This window comes from Rhineura floridana, chromosome 1 (genome assembly GCF_030035675.1).
Source record: "Rhineura floridana isolate rRhiFlo1 chromosome 1, rRhiFlo1.hap2, whole genome shotgun sequence".
NCBI lineage: Eukaryota > Metazoa > Chordata > Lepidosauria > Squamata > Rhineuridae > Rhineura > Rhineura floridana.
Window position 1 is genome coordinate 159,659,441 of NC_084480.1, and position 17,708 is coordinate 159,677,148.

Genomic DNA, 17,708 nt, shown 5'->3' on the forward strand with positions numbered 1-17,708 from the left:
GGTACCACAGGGCTTGGTCCTGGGCCCAGTGCTCTTCAACATTTTTATGAACGACATGCATGAGGAAGTACAGAGCATGCTTATCAAATTTGCAGATGATACAAAATTGGGGGGCACAGCTAATACTGTGGAAGACAGAAAGAAAATTCAAAGGAACCTTGATAGGCTGGAGCGTTGGGCTGAAAACAATGGAATGCAATTAAACAGGGATAAATGCAAAGTTCTACACTTAGAAAAAAGAAACCAAATGCACAGTTATAAGATGGGGGATACTTGGCTCAGCAGTACGACATGTGAGAAAGATCTTGGAATTGTCATTGATCACAAGCTGAATATGAGCCCACAGTGTGATGTGGCTGCAAAAAAGGCAAATGCTATATTAGCTGCATTAACAGAAGTATAGTTTCCAAATTGCGTGAAGTATTAGTTCCCCTCTATTCAGCACTGGTTAGGCCTCATCTTGAGTACTGTGTCCAGTTCTGGTCTCCGCACTTCAAGAAGGATGCAGAAAAACTGGAACAGATTCAGAGGAGGGCAACAAGGATGATCAGGGGACTGGAAACCAAGCCCTATGAGGAGAGACTGAAAGAACTGGGCATGTTTAGCCTGGAGAAGAGAAGACTGAGGGGAGATATGATAGCACTCTTCAAGTACTTGAAAGGTTGCCACACAGTAGGGGGCCGGGATCTCTTCTCGATTGTCCCAGAGTGCAGGACACAGAATAATGGGCTCAAGTTGCAGGAAGCCAGATTTCGACTGGACATCAGGAAAACCTTCCTAACTGTTAGAGCCATACGACAATGGAATCAATTGCCTAGAGAGGTAGTGGGCTCTCTGACACTGGAGGCATTCAAGAGGCAGCTGGACAGCCATCTGTCAGGAATGCTTTGATTTGGATTCCTGCCTTGATGGCCTTATAGGCCCCTTCCAACTCTACTATTCTATGATTCTATGATGGTGATCAGAAGGCTCTTGATCATGTTCTGTGGAATGCAGGTCAACCAGCTGCTAAAGTGCCTCAGTTCACTGTCTGTAAAAGCAATGGAAGCAGTTCTTTCTCCAAAGCATTTAAACAAAAGTGTCTCTGGTGCCCCCAGGCAATGGTGGGTTGGCTCAGATCAGTTCAACAGGCAATAAAAAAAGATCAACCTACAAAAATGATTACATGCAGCATGTCTTTTTTGGTTAATGATAATGTGCACACATTATTTTTTAAATTTTAAATTTCTTTATTTCTTTATTACTTTTATCTCCCACCTTTCCTCTAAGGTGCTCATGTTGGCATACACAGTTCTTTTCATTTTATAGGTTAGGATGAGAGACTGTGGCTGGCCCAAGGTCACCTAGTGAGCTTCATGGCGGAGCAGGGATTTGAACCCTGGTATTTTAGCTCCTAGTCCAACACTCTACACCACACTGGCTCATCACATTTATTGCTGAATGGGGATGCAGAGTGTCATGCTTTCCTTCCACTGAGGAATATTCAAGGTTTGGCAGAAAGATCTATTAATGGTAGTGGTTAATTTTTAGAAAAAAGATGCAAGTCTGCCTGGGAATGAGAGGCTCCCTGTTAGAAGCCCTTTCCTCATTCCACCCTAGTCTCTGAGGTGCAGGGGAAATTCAGTGACAAAGGAATTGCACATTGCCCCTCATTGTCGTAATGTGCTCCAGTTTCCCAGTTCAACCGGAACAGGAAGAATTGGTGTTTGTTTCATTTAGAATACTGTGTAGGCCCAGAGTGGTTCTAGCTCTACTACAGCTCAAGACAGGCAGGTAGAAATAGCTCTGGCAAGTTGCCACCATTAGGCTCTCCTGCCACACTGATTTTCAACCAGCCAGTTTTCCCATAAGCTTGACTGTATTGGTCAAGGCCACTTTCATATATTCTTACTTCATATGTTCTAAACTCAAGCCTTGGCATTGGAAACAGATGGTGAGACTGAGCCCTGAACCAGGGGGTGCAGATTCCTGCCTGCAAGGATGTTGCATTCACTTTTAGATGCCTCATTCACTCAAAACCTCTCAGCAGAGGTAAATCACACAAAAAGGTCCACTCCTGAACAACAATATGTCCCTTCCTTGTGTTTCCCAAAGAGCACAGCACATTTTTTTTCTTATGGAAGTTGTGAGGACATGGGAGTCCTTCTGCTGTAAAATTCTGTGTTCACCTGCTCTTTTTTTGAAGTGATCTCTTGAGCACATAATCATGGAAATGTTTTATGGGAACTGGTAAGTTGCATCGTATTTCCACAACTGGATCAATCGCTACTGGGATGTGATAGGGAAGGTGCAGCTCTGTTCAAGAAATTAATATAGACAGCCATATGCAATATGCTATATATTTTCTGTGTGCATTTATTTGCTCCTGACACTTCAAAAAGGGAATAAAGTGAACTGCAAAATGGCATGCCAGAATTGACCTCCAGTAGACAATCAAGCTCTTCTTGTAATTCCCATCCTTGTGCAATGGGTGCAAAAACTGAGGGCACTAACCTCAAATGATAATGCAGCTGGTGGGAGCACTCCCAGTTTACAGCAGAACAGAATTTTAATTCCTGAAAATCTCAGCCTTTTTCAAAGAGAAGAAAAAAGAAAACCATATGAGATCCTAGCCCTCATGACAGGAGAAAAACTGAACTTGAACCTACACTCAGAACTGGATCAGAATTCAGAACTAAATTCAGAACTGGATCAGAACTGGATCCTCTCCCACCCCCAGTGAACTGCAGTTGAAACCCTGCCGAAAGTGCGTTTCCATACAAGGACTTTATACTGTAAATATGTAATTCAGCTGTCACAGACAGATAATTGGCAACAGTTTTTTTTAACAATGGGTTTTTCTCGATTAAATTGAGGGGTGGCCATTTGAGCTAGTATGTGGCTGCTGCTGCAAAAAAACTGCACATGTGAAGAGCACCCATCCCACAATAAACACCACCTGGAAGCACCCAAAATCTCTCGATTGTTTTGAATCCCAACTACAACTGAACCTCTAAACACAAAAACACAGTAGCCAGTTCAAAATGATTCAGTAATCAATAGTTCAGGAGGGTCTTCTGAAGGTGGTAAGAAAGTGTCTCTCTCATCCAGCCCCAGAGAGCATCCAAAAAAGGGCTATATATTGCCTGGAGTGAAAGACGTTAGACTGACAGGCACACAGGAGAGAGCTTTTTCAGCTGTGGCCCCCAAGCTATGTATCTATTGTATTTTATGTATTTTAAATGTATTTTAATGTTTTTGTGATTTTATTGTTTACAATTGTATTATGTACGTGTTTGATTTTATTTTTTGTAAGCTGCTCTGAGTGCCCTATTACAGGGTAGAAGGGTGGGATGGAAATATTTTAAATAAATAATAAAATAAATATTTCAGGAAATCCGTTGAAAAGGGGAGATGTCTCTGGGATTAATCATCCTCCCATCTCCTACATTTATCTTGATTTCCAAATACAAAGAGATTATCTCCGGCTCAAACTATGCATGATGTTAGCAAGCCCATTTATCTATACACAATGTCTGCCCTGTGTGAGGCAGAACCTGATGTTCAGTGCCAAGGGGGCACACAAGTGAGCGGAAATGAACTCTCCTGTCTTCTGGCAGCCTTTCCCCCCAGAGATGTTTCTACTTACTGAGCTCACTTCCAGCATCAGGGTCCAGCCAGGAGCTCAAGAGGTTGACTTCAGTTTGCTGAGATAAGTCATGGATGATGGGGGGGGGGCTTCAGCATGTACCCCATTTGCGCTTGAAATTGCATTATATGTCTGCATATACACCAAACATGTAAAGCACATTTAAGGCACATTTAAAGAATCCTGGGAACTGTAGTTTTTGACTCACAGAGCTATAATTCCCAGCACCCTTTACAGTTCCTGGAATTCTTGGGGAGGGGGTTGCTTTAAATGTATGGGGTATACACAGAGTGACTGGAATAGACCCAGAATTAAAGAAATGGATCTACTACCATAACTTTCAGTGTGATAATTACAGTTATATCCAAATGATATACTGAGTGCAGCTGATATTTCAGTCAGGAATGTCTGGGTAATTCAGAAGATTACTTGAATTGCTCCTCCAGGAGAAGAGACTGAGAGAGATACTTGGTCAAAACAAACCCACAAATGTCCTGATCCCACCTGGAGTGGCATATCAATGAACCTCCACACAGAACCTCCACAATGAACCTCCACAGGTATCCTCCTAGACCGCCTAGCTGGGATGGGACTTGGGGGCACTGTTTTGCAGTGGCTCCGATCATTCCTGGAGGGGCGAACCCAGAAGGTGGTATTGGGGGACTCCTGTTCGACTCCTTGGCCGTTGGCCTGTGGAGTCCCTCAGGGTTCAGTTTTGTCCCCTATGTTATTTAATATCTACATGAAACCGCTGGGAGAGGTTGTTCGGGTGTTTGGAGTTCAGTGCCACCAGTATGCTGATGACACCCAACTCTGTTTCTCCTTTCCATCTTCTTCCAAGGAAGCTGTCTTAGTTTTAAACCGGTGTCTGATGTCAGTGGTGGATTGGATGAGGGTGAACAAATTGAGGCTTAATCCAGACAAGACAGAGGTGCTCCTGGTCAGTCGTAAGGCAGATCAGGGAATAGGGATACAGCCTGTGCTGGATGGGGTTATACTCCCCCTGAAGACACAGGTTCGCAGTTTGGGTGTCCTCCTGGACTCAGCTTTAAATTTGGATTCCCAGGTTTCTGCACTGGCCAGGAGGGCTTTTGCACATTTGAGATTAGTGCGGCAACTGCGACCATTCCTTGACCCATCTGATCTGGCCACGGTGACACATGCCTTAGTCACATCCCGTTTAGATTACTGTAATGTGCTCTACGTGGGGCTGCCTCTGAAGACTGCTCAGAAACTTCAGCTGGTACAACGTGCTGCAGCCAGAATGTTAACTGGGGCTGATTACAGGGACCATACAACTCCCCTGTTAAAAAAGCTCCACTGGCTGCCAGTTTGTTTCCGGACACAATTCAAAGTGCTGGTGCTGACCTATAAAGCCCTACACGGCTTGGGTCCAGGCTATTTGTCAGACCGCATTGCCTTCTATGTGCCTTCCCGGGCCCTGAGATCCTCAGGAGAGGCCCTTCTTTCAATACCTTCATCCGCACAAGTACAACTAGTGAGGATACGAGATAGGGCCTTCTCGGTGGCTGCCCCTAGGCTTTGGAATTCCCTCCCTAAGGAGATAAGAACGGCCTCTTCCCTGCAGTCCTTTTGTCGACTGGTAAAAACTTTCTTATTTCAGCAAGTGTTTGATTCTGAAGGCGGCTAAGGATAGGCCCAAAAGGAGGTTATATTGTTCTTGCTTGTTTATTTTTTAATTATTCTGATTTTATGAGTATAGTTTTTAATTATCAGAAAAAGTTTAATGCTATTTTAAATTAGAGTTCATTTTTAATTATATCTGTCTATATTTATTTATTTATGTATTATATGCTTTTAACTTTGGTAGGTTTTAATTGTATCTGTTTTTTATCTGGAAGCCGCCGTGAGTTCCAATTTGGAAAAACGGCGGGGTATAACTAAAGTTAATAATAATAATAATAATAATAATAAACTAAGAACATAAGAGGCCCTTGGCAGCAGTTCAGACCAGCAGCCAGCCAGGGGTCTCTGGGAACTGGCGAACAAAGCACGAAAGTGAAAGCAGCCGCATACAAACCTCCCCCCCCCAGTTCTTTTGTAGCCAGATGTCTACTGTCTCTGAACATGATAGCAGTGGTGTAGTCATCAGGGTCTTAGACCCCTTACTTTTTTGGGAGCAGGGTCCTTACGTCTCCAGCATTCTATGAGCCAATCAGCATGAAAGGGGAGTGTGTTAGCCACTGAGAAGCGTCCTATAACACGCTTCCTTATCTTTTCCTGCTGCTTGGTGCCAATCAGAGTGAAAGGAGGGGAGAAGACTCTTTTCAGTAGCTAACACTCCTCTTTTGTGCTTATTGGCTCCTTAGGGACGTTTGTTGTTGTGGGAGAAGGCATTAACAAGGATCACATTCTCAACCAGAGCTTGGAAAAGTTACTTTTTTGAACTACAACTCCCATCAGCCCAATCCAGTGGCCATGCCGGCTGGGGCTGATGGGAGTTGTAGTTTAAAAAAGTAACTTTTCCAAGCTCTGTTCTCAACCCAGCAGCAAAAAAAAGGGAGGGGTGTGGCTGTGACTATCATGAAGGGACCCTGCACTTCTGAATTTGGTGCAGGAGAGTACACTACTGCAGGAGAGTGCTGGCTACTTGTGGCTACTAATAGTAATGGAGGATAGGGCTCTCAACATTTCTGAATAATTATGCTTTAAGGTGCCTCATATGAGTGGTATCGCCTGTATCTTCCACTTGTTCATGATGCATTGGGTGTGAAAAAGAATGTCCTCTACTCAGTTCTGAAGAACCCTCAATGTTACCATCAGGGCTGGTCCAAGACATTTTGGTGCTAAGGTGAAGAATAAGATGGGATGCCTCCCCCTCACCCCCGGCCCAGACTGTCAATTAAATCTTACTTCAACACTAGTAACGGGGCAGGATCTTCCACGATATACTAATGGGCAACAGATAGCAGGATAGCTTGGGTGGGAGTTGCAGAGCACATGACAGCACACAGAACTCTGTCCTCTAAGCCTTTGCTCCTACACCCCATCCCTCACCCCAGCATGTGCTGCCTGAGGTGTCCCACTCATTCTGTAAAATGGTAGGACTGGCTCTGCTGAACAGCATTCAAGAGGCAGCTGGACAGGCACCTGTGGGGTATGCTTCAGTTTGGACTCCTACACTGAGGAGGGGGTTGGACTTGATGGCCTTATAGGCCCCTTCCAACTCTACTATTCTATGACCCTTTCGATTTTATTATGATGACATAGGAAGAAAAATTCTGTGAAGCTACGCCTGCTGGTGAGGTTAGCAAGCAATGGAATAGCAACAAATGGAGATGCACACCGTGGGATTGCTGGTGACAACACTATCCCTATCCCTGTAGCCATCCCACCAGCATCCTCTAAATAAATAAATAAACATTGATTTTCAGTCAGAATTCTGCTGAAGGCTGAGTGCAAATTAAAATATGCAAATATGAGCAGGATGGTGCACAACTGCTAATAAGGAAATTTGCATATACTTTCATTTATATTAATAATTGACTTGGGAACAGAATTCCATTTTCTGTCATCCTTTTTGTATAGATTATGAAACAGCTCTGGTTATAAAGTAAATTCCTACTCAGGAAAAGCCCATCATATTTGGGGCACAATGTATTCTCTTACACAAGGCATGGCCCTCTCCCGGTACCTGATTATCTTTTCAAGTCCAGCTGTAAACCCCCACCCCCATAAACAGGGATGTAGTCATCTGGGGTCTTGGGGGGTGTTGTTTACTTTACTTTATTGGAGTCCCAATGTCTCCAGCATCCAGTGGGCAAACCAGCATGAAAGAGGGGTGTGTGTTAGCCACTAAGAAGAGTCTTCTAACATGTTTCCCTGTCCTTTCCTGCTTATTGGAGCCAATCAGAGTGAAAGGAAGTGAGTTAGCCACTGAGAAGACCTTTTCAGTAGCTAACGTTGTCCCCATTCATGCCCAGGAACATCTATTGTTATGGGAGAAGGCATTAACAAGGATTTCATTCTCAACCCAGCAGCAAATAAATAAATAAATAAATAATTGAAGAGTGGGTATGTCTGTGATTATTATGAAGGGACCCTGCACGTCTGAATTTGCCACCACACTACTGCCTGTGCGTAATCCTTGATTAGAATCACAGCTGAGATGAGATGATATGGTGCAAAGCAGGTAACTGAACTAAATGGCAACAATGACCATTCCGACTGGCTGTTGCAGGTCCTTTGTTCAAGTGTCAGGCGATAAAAATGTTTGAGAAATAGAGGAAATGGTTTTGCAAATGTCATCAGGAGGGTTTGACTTCCCAGTCAGTGACATCTGAGGCCCTTTCAAAGCCATTCTTAACACAGAGACACACACAATGAGCTACTTTTAAATGTGGGTGGATAGGTATGCGTATAATCTTAAAACATAGTTGTTTTTTAAAAAGCCACTTCTGTGATTGCAAATCAGTGGGACTTTGTGGTGTGTTTTCATTTTGTCTTCAAGAATTTCCCCTTAAACTAGAGGACTGCAGAGCAGAGGAAAGAGAGACAAGAAAGGGTATGTAGTCTAAAATTGAAAAGCAGCCTTATAGGCACCCACGTTCAGGGCACTAGTCAAAGAAAGAATCTGCTTTAAATGACTATACACTTGTTAAATCTACTTCTACAGTCCATGACTGATTTTAGTCAATTAGGTTTTAGCTTGCCCCAAATTAGTTGCATTTACTTTCAATGGAATTGAAACTTTTAAATCCAAATATTTCAGATTCACTGGATTATGGCTTTATCCTGAGAATGTTATACTAACAGTTTAACTTCCTGCCTTTATTTTCTTGCCAGCATTTGTTAAACAATACATAATGTAAATAAATATACAGTGGCTGCAAACAAACACAGTGTGTTTAAAGCCAATTAAAATCAGTGTGTTTAAGGGGAATATAACTCTCTGATGGATTATGTCCCTGATATTTATCATGTACATCACATGCCATAATTCCAACATACAGAACATATAGTTAGACACTGCCCTGGGATTATGTAATGAAGGGTCGTCTATAAAACTGATTAAAAAATAAATAAAGTGCATATTTTATAAAACATCTATAATAGTATGTTAACATCTATTGTAGATATCATATTTGTATGACATAATTAAAATAAATTATATTTTTCCTGAAAAAAGGATCTATGGGTAATATTCAGTGCTAGTCCTACTCAGAGGACACCCACTGAAGTTAAAAAAATGCCTAACTTAGCTCCGTTTATTTCAATTGATCTATTCTGAATAGCTCTTTGCTAACTATAACCTTATATAAAGACAAAGCTTGTTGACTCTTTGAATTGCTTTCACTAATATGTAGTTCCAGTGTTGGAAATACGTGTCTACATTCTAATTTGTGACAATTTCATATGCATAGGACGTGCATGCACTGGGAGCCAAAGCTTCCCCTAATGTGTGATCACAGTGAGACAGATGTGTGCAAATGTCACATGTAACAATCTACACATGATTTTCACACTTTTTTCTACACGGAAGCGTTTGCTATGGAGGAAGTATGTAATGTTTGAAGTTGCTCTTACTACAACTGTTAGTCCAAGGGAGAAAATGTCGCTCTCTGTTTTGCAACTCTTATTCTTAAAACATTGAGATCAGCATGTCCACAACTGTGTATACCAGTTATCCTGATGTTATAGCATATCCAGGAAAAAAACAGAAAAATAGAAAAATCAATGTGTGTCATTACAGATATATCACACCATTTTTTAAGATGGACACTATTTTATATTTTTACTTAGATTATACAATCTGGGAGTTCATCTCTTATAATATCCTATAAAACACACAATTACAGATGAAATGGTGTCATTCTGATAGAAAACATTAATGAGCCATTGCGTTGAATTTGGTCTTAGAAAACATAATGGAAGTCATAATCACTCAGTTTTGTTACAAATTGAACTCTGATAGGAAACCATGGGGGTAATACAGCATACGTAATGCAATTGTCGAGCAAGTAAATGATATCAGAGTAGTTTAAATAACAACAGTGATAATTTCCAAGATAAGCAAAGAGATCACAGGAGACTTTGAAACTGAAATGGAAGTGGAGGTGGAAATTTTAACCGCATCAATTAGCTGTGATTGTTTAACTGCAATTATCATATACAACTCATGAGAGAGAACTCTGTGACAGATTAGCATTGCTTGAGAGATGTCACTCTAATTTCTATAAAGAAATGAATTTGGATTTTAATGCAAAATCTACTAGGCTTCTAAATGTATTTTTGGATAGCTTTGAAAATTCCATTTTGCAGTTATATTTTCTAGGCCTTCCAGATTGAATTATTTTCTTAAATTGGGTTTTAACAGTAGGAGTGTTAGTCAGGCAGTGAGAAAAAATACTAATAATTTGTCAGGAACAAAAGTATTCCACGTAAAAAGGGCAATTTGAGGAAGAATAGTCTTAGAAGAATTGCACTCCTAGACACCCTTATTCTGGACTGCTGAAACAACAAATAAATTACTGTATAGAAGGTATTCAGCACAAGAGAAAAAATATGGAGCATTGTGTACTATGGGAGTAAGAAATAGCCCTAGTTTAAGGCCAACAATAAGTTGGAAGAACGGGAGCCACCAACCTTCTGTGTAAACCATGATCTGGAAGACTCCCAATACACAGTTGTCTTTGCTGGAAAAATCACTAAAACTCGGCCCGCTTCCTTTCTAAGGAACATGCTGCCAACCATCCTTTTCCCGCCACTCCCCAATGCCCCCTTTCTCACCTGTCAAGACTTCACCCGGCCAAAGCCATCTTTCCTTCTCCAAAGGTCAAAGATGGCCATTTTTAATTCCCTGTTGCTGAAGGTCAGGCAGGCGGGCAGTAAAATTCCGTTCGATAGCTGGGAAATTTTGAAGTGAAATGGAGTGTCACCTGATTGCTGGCTGTAAGGAGGTCTGGATGGCGTGGTGCAGGGGCATGTAGAAACAGTGCCACGGCGGTCTATGTGAAGGCAATACAGGAGTTGTTAGGATCCAATCCTAGAGCCTGGAAAAGATGTGACCGGCCGTCATCATTCGGGTCCTTTACCCCCAGAGTCGGCCACATGGCTGCTGCAGGCTACCATGCTCGGGGGCCATGATTCATGGCTGCTTCCTCTCTCCTCCACTGCTTCCCTTAACCGCAGCTTGCATATAATTATTATTGAGCTTAGCTGCTGGGATGGGGACATCAAATCAATTACGCTCCAGCTTTTCCTGCCACCTCGTTCCCTCCAAATCCCCCTGCCACCTCTCTTTTTTGACAGGCAGTATTTGGCTGCTGGAAGGAGCTGCTTGGAAGAAGGAGCCTGGGCCAAGCCCCCTCTCCACTCACTCCCCCTCCACCTCCCTCTCCTCCCCTGCATGAGAGAGATTTCCTGCCCTCTTTGGACGGGGGATGTTCTGCAGTTTGGAGATAAGAGGCACAGGAGCTGCCTGCACAGGACTGATAAGGAAACTCCCAAGTCAGACCCAACCTAAGCAAGGGGACTTGGAAAACAAACAAGAGGAAACCCTGTGTCTACACACTGGAATAACACAGACCAGTGAACACTAAAGACTCAACTGCACCCACATAATAGAGGTAGCTTAGCAGAGCTCAGAGCACTTTCATTAGCTATATCATGGTTTGGATGTGAGAGAAGCGAGCCTTGCACAGGGAGGGCGGAGGGAAGAAAGGAGGTTCCTTCCCCCCCCCCAGCCAACCTACTTTTGAAGTTCTTTATAGGCACAGTGCCATCTGCCTCCTGTTGGTCATCACACTGAATTGGTCAGCAGCCAACATTTCCTACAGCCACTGGATAGCATGAAAATCAGGTGAATAAAGCTGTCATTGGCATCAAGATCTACAGTCAGTCAAAACTTTGGCAGCTCCTGCAAAGGAAGTATATTTATATTAGGGATGGCTGAGAAATTTGATTCAGTCCACATTTAAAACCAGATTTATCATATTCACACTTTCTGAAACAATATGAGAACTGAAATGCAGCCATCCTTTGAAATTCACACTTCTCCGAATTTTGCAATGCCCTTCGCCAGCCAAGCAATGCTTACAAAAATGCATATATTAGGGGGAAATGTGCCCAAAATAAATATATTGGTGAAAATAATGTACAAAAATGCATTATATTAGGATCTTGCCAAAAAAGGGTACATTAGTCAAAGCTGCATACAAAAAAGTATTTATTAGGAGAAATTTGATCAAAATGCTAAAAACTTCTCATGATTTAAAAAAAAACACAAATTGCTGCGGAAATGCGGAGAACCAAATTTATGATTAGAAAAATGAGAAACTGAGAGAACCAAAATTGACACATTCCATCCTTAATTTACATGCCCTAATGTGAAGGTGGCCTGGCAGTGCAGGCAGATACCCATTCCATGCAAACCTGGGGTCACTTTGATATCAATGTTCCTGCCACACAACTTAAACTTGAACATTTAAAGCATGTGTTAGAAAGGGCTCAGAAAATTGACAGAAATGCACATCTCTGGAATATTTTAGGGCTTTTAAAAAAGGTCTTTCAGTTTGGAACATGTTTTTTGTGAATCTTGCTAAGACAGGATAGTAGAGAATGTATCCTCCAGCCAGTCTAGAGTCTGATTCACACAGGAGGCATATGGATGGGGAATCTGCTTGCTGCTGAGTCAAGGTCACATGGAAGCACCATTTGTATGAAAGTGCACCACCATCTTTATAATTGATTTACCCACACGAAGTGCTGGTTCACACAACACTCCTGAGTATAATTGCCCTGAGATAATGATGAAGGGAAGTTTAAAAATAGTCTAAATAGATAAAACAAGCCCAGCAGTGTGCCTGAACACTCTTTCCATGGGGGCTGCCTTATATCTAAACTGAGCCTAACCTTTCCATTCAAATTACAGAGATGAACAATGCCTTGTGTCACTCGTGAAAGCAGCCTGGGAAAGGTCACATGGGAAAGCCAAAGCCAGCCCAAGACCCTATGCTCATGCATGACTCTTCCAACATTATAAAGGTGCATCACCTGCTATTTTCTGGCTTCTGCCCTGAATACTTTTTCAAAACACATGCTGAAATTCTAGCACTGGGTGAGGCCATAGCCTGTAAGGTCTATAATGTACCATGTGCCTCTCTTTGTCATCATGTCACATGTGGGGAGCAGCACCACATCTTTAAACAGAAAAAGTCTCAGCCAGATGATTTCACATTACGACTGGGCTGCCATCTCCTGGGGATGAATCTATAGCCCTTTCCGAAATCATCACATCACATACCACAAGTGGCTAATTGTTGTTACTCCATCAGCAGCCTTTCCTGAAAGTAGTACACTCTGTATATTCCCAGAACCACAATGACAATGCAGTTCTTCACACAAACACACACCCCAGCAGCATGTCAGTGATAGTGAGTGCTGTACAGAATATGGTTGTGTGAGTGTTGCAGACACGTATTGGAGACATCATTAGTGGAAAGTAGTGTATCTTTTAAGAGACTGCTAGTGTGAGTTTTACATAGTAGCTAAGCTGAACTAGGCATCTGTTGAATCCCATTGTCAGGAACTGTAATGAACCCAGTTCCTAAGGAGGACTATAGATGGACAAAACTGTCAGTTTTAGTTTCTTTCAGGTTCTCATTTTTCCACGTGTAAATTCAGGTCACCATATTTCCATATCACAGAAGTGTGAATTTCAAAGGATAGCTGTGTTGTAGCTTCCATGTTGTTTTGGAAAATGCCAATTAGGGAGGTTCACATTAAAAGGCGAACTGAACCAAATTCCCGCATCTCTAAGCAGGATGGAGTTACGGACCAGCGAGAATAATTTTGGAAGATCCCAGAAGGGGAACAACTCTCAAAGACAGTGCCAACTCAATTTAGGGTTATCAGGATAAATTAGAAATTAAACCAGGAGATTACTGGTCTGTACATTCCCTTGAATGATGAACTACTCAAGGCTGCAGTTGAGGAAGAAAAGGGGGTATTGTTTTGCCAAGCCCCAGAATAGCTCCATCCCTCAGGCAGTGCATTTGAATCTTCTTGTCTGCCTAGGCTAGGAATGCTTCCAGGTCAGACCAGGGTCTCAGACCAGGTTTCCCAGTCTAAATCCATCACCCCCAGCTTCTACTGGCCCTACTTGTAGTGCTAGTGGCAAAACCCTAGTAGTACCCATATTGGACCTGGCTTCTCTCTCTCTCTCTGTCTCTCTCTCTGTCTCTCTCTCTCTCTCTCTCACACACACACACACACAGAGAGAGAGAGAGAGAGAGAGAGAGAGAGGCAAATAGCAACTGGGAAGGATTTCAGCCAGGAAGGATCTGTCAGTTTCAGTTCTCTCAGTTTCCCATTTTTCCCATCTTAAATCCAGCTCTGCAGCAATTTGTTGTTTTCTTTAATTTCGTCATTAAAATTCTTCAGCACTTTAATGTGAATTGCTCCCAATATTTTTGTATTTTGTATTTTTGTAAACAGTTTTTGCAGTCTAAATCTAACACATTTTGTCACAATTTCTCCTAGTATTATGCATTTTGTATGTTATTTTCACCAATTTTTTCAGCACACTTTCCCCAAATATATACATTTTTGTAAGCATTACTTGGTTGGTGAACTGCATCACAAAATTCAAATGTGCAAACTTTGAAGGATAGCTGTGTTTCAGTTCTCGTATTGTTTTGGAAAGTGCAAATCTGATTGATTCAGCATTAAATGTTCAGAATCTTTCTCCCCCATCCCTAATTGGGAAGGTATTAAAAGCTGTCTTCCCCAGTTTTCCCCATCAGACTTAATCACAGATCTCCTGTATAATATGACTTTCAGTATCTCTGCCTGCTGATGCTCAGACACTGAAATATAGAAGACAGAGCATGGCAAACCAGAGGATGAAGCTTGGTGGGACAGGGAGAATGTCATATGGTTGGTGAGAGGAAGAACTTCATGGCTTGGTGCCTGAGGTGGAGGCTGATCCACCAGGGGAGTGAGCAGAGAAGGGAGGCAAATGAACAGCTTCCCAAGCTGAACAGAAAACAGCCTCTGCCCCTTGGTTCCCCTTCCTCACTCCGAGATTTGCCTCTTTCTCTTGCTGACTTTAAGGAGGAGGTAAAAACCTTGAAGCTTTACCTCAAAGCTTGAGATCTGGTAGCACTATCTCCTGGGCTGCCAGTTTCCTCATCCACCTGTGGCTGCTTCCCAACATGCTTGTTCCAGCCTCTTTTAGTCTGATTTTTCAGCTTAGACTTTTCCCTACAATAAAAGCTGCTGCTGTCCTTGCATTGCCTGTAAACACACTTGTTGCCTACAGCAAAGCATTTCCATTGGCCACACCTGGAGGGGGAACGGGTTGATTTGCCAATCAGTTGTGAAATCTCTTTGAAGCTGAATTTTTTGATAAAATAACTGAAGCTGCTCCAACCAGTAAAAAGGGGTGGGGTTTGACAAGCATCGTGTGCCTTTATTTTCATAACAGAGAGGCGGAGGCACACTAGAAATGGCAAAACAGTGAGTGTGTTTCTATCCATTGACTTCCTGGGCTATCACATAGAGCTCAGCCCCTTGCAGCATGCCATCCTGACTACTTTTCAAGAAAGTGCCTTCTCTGTCTATGCTCTTGACTGCCTGTGGCTTAGTGCTGACAGAGGCAGAAATTTGATGGCTGGATAGGACAACACGAAATTAATAGGACTTCCAGCTTTTAACTTGGACAATCGCTTCCTTTCAATAGCATATTTTCTTTGCCTGTTGCTGAAATGGCCACGAGAGGCAGAGAAGTCACTTGCTATCTGCTTTTATCACTAGGGAATTCCCACCAAAACTTTGCCCAAACCTAAGTAAAATAACGTGCCACTGCAATCGTGGGAATACTGTAATAACAACTCATATCAGTGAGGTGCCAGGATCAGAAAGAGCATTCCATGCAAAATTACTTCCTTGCAACACACTCTCTGCCTGTTGTAGAAATAACTCCTACTACATTCCATGGCGCTTATGCCCTTGTCCCATGCCAGGTGACTAAGTGCATACAGATGCAACTATTTGCCATCTCTGCAATGCAGAGTATTTAATGGATGTGATGGCTGGATTTTTTTGAGGAGAGGAGTTTTAACACTAATATAAATATTAAAAACAAACATGTCTGTACTTTTCCTGCAGTCATTGTGCATGTTCACATGGTTGCTTTTTTCCACAAGGAACTCACTACACTAACTAGGAAGTCGCTTTAATTCTTTTGTGACTTATGTTCTTAATAACACAGATTTGTACATGGTTTTATTCCTGTTCAAAAATTAAGAGTGAGTTAGAAGTTCTTATTTTTCACAGAGCTTTCTACCAACAGGTTAGAAAACACAGTCATTTTTCTGTAGTAAAGGGACAAGATAAACAACACATTCACGTATGGTGAAACTGAATTTCACACACTAAGATATGTTTCAGTCCCTGAAATCTGGGTGTGTCCCTCTCTCTCAACATGGGGTGGGGTGTAAGGAGGAGCACAAATGAAGCATGGAAGAATTATGTGCCAATTCTTTATGGTGATTTGATTACTCTTTTGCATGGATATGCCTAACAGTCCTTTGGTGACAACTGTACCATTATTTCACCACTTGAGGGCGCATGTCTAAGATCAATCTTTATTGAGATTGCGAAGAATGGCAGACGTTTCAAACCTTGCAGTAGCAGTTCCCTTTCATAAAATGAACACGTAATATAGCCAAACCCTGAGTTGTTTCTGCTTAGTTGATTTCCTCCTATGTTAGCCACTACTTCAATTAAGCAGAAAGGTCTCAGGGTTATAACTGAAACTTGGTGGGATGACTCCCATGACTGGAATACAGCTCCTCAAGGAGGATGGCAAAATGACAACAGATGACAAAGGCAGAAGTCCTCGATTCCTACTTTGGCTCAGTCTTCTCCCAAAAAAGGGCCTATGACCCTCCCGGGAAACATGAAGTAGAAGGGGCAGGATTGGAGCTTGAGATTGATAGACAAATGGTCAAGGAATACCTAATCACTTTGAACGAGTTCAAATCGGCAGGGCCGGATAAACTGCATCCTAGAGTATTGAAGGAACTGGCTGAAGAACTCTCAGAACCGCTGTCTATTATTTTTGCGAAATCATGGAGGACTGATGAAGTGCCATATGACTGGAGCAGAGCTAATGTTGTCCATATCTTCAAAAAGGGGGAAAGGAGGAACTGGGGAACTACAGACCAGTCAGCCTAACATCAATCCCTGGAAAAACTCTGGAGCAGATTATAAAGCAGTCAGTCTGCAAGCACCTTGAAAACAATGCAGTGATTACTAGGAGCCAACATGGATTTATGAAGAACAAATCCTGCCAAACTAATCTTATCTTATTTTTTGATCGGGTAACCTCCCTTGTGGACTGTGGGAATGCTGTGGACATGATATACCTCGACTTCAGCAAAGCTTTTGACAAAGTGCCCCATGATATTCTGATTAGCAAGCTAGCTAAATGTGGGCTGGATGGAACAACTATCAGGTGGATCCACAGCTGGCTCCAGAATCGTACTCAAAGAGTGCTTATCAATGGTTCCTTCTCAAACTGGGCGGAAGTAACGAGTGGGGTACCACAGGGCTCAGTCCTGGGCCCAGTGCTCTTTAACATTTTTATGAACGACTTGGATGAGGAGGTACAGAGCATGCTTATCAAATTTGCAGATGATACAAAATTGGGGGGCATAGCTAATACTGTGGAAGACAGAAACAAAATTCAAAGGGACCTTGATAGGCTGGAGCATTGGGCTGAAAACAACAGAATGCAATTCAACAGGGATAAATGCAAAGTTCTACACTTAGGAAAAAGAAACCAAATGCACAGTTATAGGATGTATGTTTCCGAGCTCAATTCAAGGTGCTGGTTTTGACCTATAAAGCCTTACACGGCTTGGGACCACAATACCTGATGGAACGCCTCTCACGATACGAACCCACCTGTACACTACAAAGACCCTCCTCTGGGTGCCTACTCCAAGGGAAGCTGGGAGGGTGGCAACAAGGGAGAGGGCCTTCTCAGTGGTGGCCCCGAAATTATGGAATGATTTTATTGACGAGGCACGCCTGGCGCCAACACTGTTAT

At 42.5% G+C, this 17,708-nt stretch overlaps 1 protein-coding gene across 7 annotated transcripts in view; it reads right to left on the reverse strand.

Moving 5' to 3' along the window:
• The window catches only part of LYL1 (LYL1 basic helix-loop-helix family member), a 41,270-nt gene extending 30,314 nt beyond the window's left edge, over positions 1-10,956 (reverse strand). For 5 of the 7 annotated variants that reach the window (XM_061640171.1, XM_061640188.1, XM_061640195.1 and 2 more), the window contains exon 1: positions 10,379-10,956. The gene's annotated coding sequence lies outside the window, so the exon portion shown is untranslated. Of the gene's footprint in view, positions 1-2,493; positions 2,572-10,378 lie in introns of those variants that run through there. The other 2 variants (XM_061640201.1, XM_061640211.1) reach the window with 2 other exon arrangements.
• Positions 10,957-17,708: the final 6,752 nt, after the last annotated feature.